The sequence below is a fragment of the Euprymna scolopes genome, chromosome 41 (genome assembly GCF_053919585.1).
Source record: "Euprymna scolopes isolate OS-2025 chromosome 41, ASM5391958v1, whole genome shotgun sequence".
Lineage (NCBI taxonomy): Eukaryota > Metazoa > Mollusca > Cephalopoda > Sepiida > Sepiolidae > Euprymna > Euprymna scolopes.
The window spans coordinates 29,218,352-29,221,813 of NC_136522.1; the positions used below are offsets into that span (position 1 = coordinate 29,218,352).

At 34.5% G+C, this 3,462-nt stretch overlaps 1 pseudogene; it reads right to left on the reverse strand.

Annotated features, from left to right (window-relative positions):
• Nucleotides 1-2,977: 2,977 nt before the first annotated feature.
• Nucleotides 2,978-3,066, reverse strand: LOC145266839 (U6 spliceosomal RNA; annotated as a pseudogene).
• Between the last annotated feature and the right edge of the window lie 396 nt (nucleotides 3,067-3,462).

Here is a 3,462-nt window from a genome sequence, read left to right on the forward strand (position 1 = left end):
TCAATTAAATCTATTCCAAACAGATTTTCACTATTTTTTAGTACGAATATTTTTAATTTCTTCGAAATCCCTTTCAATTTTATCGGGAGGACAACTTCTCCTTCAAATTTCATACCACCACCAGTTAACGTCCGGGCTGCTTTACTAGTTTTCATCATGGCCGGTTTTCCCAACTTTTTCCACGTATTCAGGTTTATTATAGAAACATCGGAGCCGGAGTCGAGTTGTAACTTTATTGATGTTTTAAATATTTCCACTTTTACGTATTTTCGCCGATCTTTGTCTAATTTTGTATTTGATTTTGTTTGCTGTACTCTCTTTCTGGTGTAATCTTTATATCTGCAGCTATCGCTTTTGTGTCCCACCTTCTTACAAATGTAGCATTTTTTCTTCTTATAAGGACAATCTGATTCCCAATGCTTTTCTGCACACCTCTTACAGTTATATCTAGGAAGAGGCTTGGTATATTCTGTACTATATTTATGGTTATTATCTTTGGAATATCCCGTTCCATTGCTTTTCTTTGTAAAGTTCTTGGTTGGTGCGTATGGTTTTCTAACTTTTCTTACATATGCCACTCCGGATTCTTCTATATTTTTTAATCCTTTTTTAGTGTAATGGCCCTTTCACAGTCCTCTGCTAGTTTCTGGAGGGTTAAATCTTGCTCAGATTCCAGCTTAGACAACACTCGTCTGCGTATTTCTGCATTTTTCGTGGAAACTAACCCTTGAGCGAAGATTAGACATTTAAAATCTTCTACCGTTAGTTCTGCAAGCTTAAAATTATCGCAGTTTTTATTGACAACTGATGCGTATGTCAAATAATCTTGGTTGTCCATCTTTCTTAGATTCATGCACAGCCATCTTTTATGAAAAAGAGATATATTTGGATTAATTTTACAGCTTCCATGAACTCTAATTCCGCAGTTTTTTAGGTAATATGTAATCTACGAATTTGCTGTGTTCTGATGTACCCAATTTTCTGAGTAAGAGGCTCACTTTCTGACTATTTGGCCAATTTTTACAGTCCAGGTGTAAAAACATCCTCGTATCTTGTGTAGTATGCTTCAAAATTCTTCTCTTCCTCAGGCACATAATGAAATGTGTCCATGCTATCAAAAATAGTTGTATGGGAGAAATTAACACTATCGACATTTTCTCGATTACTCTTTAGTAGTTCCAGTGTTTTAGCAAAACGTTCATCTTGTCTTTCTTCATATTCCAATTGTAGTTTCTTATGCCTTTCTTCCTGTTCCAATTGCAGTTTTTTTCTGCTTTAATTGTGCCATTTTCTGCTTTTCTTCTTGTTCCTGCTGCCATTTCAATAATCTGTCCTCTCTCTTTTCCTCGCGGTCAGCCTGTGCCTGTATTTGTGTTTGCAAAAACTCGTTTTGTGTAGCTTGTCTGCGTTCATCCCGCTCAGCCTGTGCTTGTAAAAATTGCATGAACATTTTTTATAAGTCTTCCATGTTTTTTTTTTGTTTTTTTTTAGTGTGTAGTTAAAAAAAATATTGTACCATGTACAATATACACCGGTTTGGGTTACAACAAAAAAGAAAATTGCTGTAAGCTCCTGTTTTCAATAATAATATCGCTGCTTGCAATAATATATTCTTTTTGCGAGTCACGCTGCAAAAAAAAAAAAATAAAACAGGTTTATCTGGAATCACGAAATGGAATTGGCTTTCCGTTTTTAGGCACTTACTAATAAGTAACTCTTTCCACAAAATAAAAGTTTGGGTTTTTTTTTATCGAGTCACAATTGAATAAGTGTATGCAGTACATTTAGTTCTTTGAGTTTTTTTCTCTAGTATTTTAGTAATTAAAATACCTCTTAAATTGAGATTACCTTTTTTTTTCGTGACGTTTTACTGTATTATCCGTTATTCAGTGACAACTTCAAGAAAAAAAAATCCTTTCCTTGAATTTTAGTTTTAGCCGTGGTATTTCCTTTTAGTACCGACGTCAACCAAAACATTAATTAAAAAGTCCTTTAGTTGTTGTTTTGTTTACGGAGAACAGTAATTAGAATCCACTGGTGAACTTTTTTTCGTAGGTTACTTCCTTGCTTTTCGTAATACGGGTCTGACCTGTCGTTTTTGCGACAGAACAAAGTTCGCTTTTCGTTTGCAAGTTGGTCCTTTAGTAAGATTTGTCGTGTAGCGACAAAACAAAATTTCACTTTTACATTCGTTTGCAAGTCGGATTCCCAGAAAACGGCGTAAATTGTCGCTTTTGCCACGTTAGAGTTTTTTTTTCACTTGAGTTGAAACTTCTCTTTAGCGTAAAATCCGTTTGCTCGTCAACACTTTGCATTCCTTAAAAAAATGGTCAACCTTTGCGTTGTACTTTTTTTTTTAAATAGTTCTTCGTCAAACTGTTATATTTGACGCTTCATATCTCGTCGCAAACTGTTGTGGTTGCAAGGTTGAACAATAATTAGTAAGGAAATACAATGAAGACGCAAACAACAAGATAACGCAATAATAAGTGTATAAAAGAAAAGGTATATTTACAATATGTACAAATGACGGTGTCGAGTCAGAGAGTCTTGGTGGGAGGACATGTACGCTCTTCGGCGTCACTTCCGGTGGCATTTGAGTAAGACACACCAAGGCCAACCTAGGCTTGCCATTTATAGTGTTATGTTATTCGCATATGCAAATAAGTGGTTGCCACCACAACACCGACCCAGGGCAAAAACTGCACAATGAACGACAACCGCTTTTATTTCCTTCGAACATTATCAATCGTTATGCTTTCGGCCCCTTGCTCTCTGACGCAAACATTTCCCAGCGATCTGATTGGCCAACTTTAATACATTTCGTTATTCCTAAATGGCGATTCTGTTATTATAACGAACACTGGTAAAACACGTTACGTTAAATTCAAATATGGCGATATCTTATGTCTACTTTTGGGGGGGATTCACTCAAAATATACTTCCTGCTATGATGTTCCTTTGTGGTTTTCATATGTAAAAATATGGGAGCTTCAAAAATGTGCGTGTCATCCATGCTTATCTTCTCTGTATCGTTCCAATTTTAGTATACGCACTGTCAATAACCATTTGATATTATGTCATTACCAGTACTATTTCTGTCGCTTATAATATCATTATTGGTATTATCATCATAATTATAATTGTAAAATGTAATTTTTATAATAATTTAAAACACTGCCTGTCTCTATTAAAAATTAAAAAGAAACAAAAATAGATAAAAAATAAATAAAATTAATAAAACCGAAAAAAAACTTTTAAAGCATATAATAAGATCTGCTTTAAAGGATCCTTGAGCCTCTCACCTCTCTTATACTGAAACTTTCTTTTCCTCAACGAATGTTTAACAATGTCAACGGATATATTACACGCTCGTCCCCTCCTACACAACAGATCAAAACAGATCATATTTTAGCTAAAAACAGATCATATTTTACCCTTTTAAATCAAACATTTAAACGG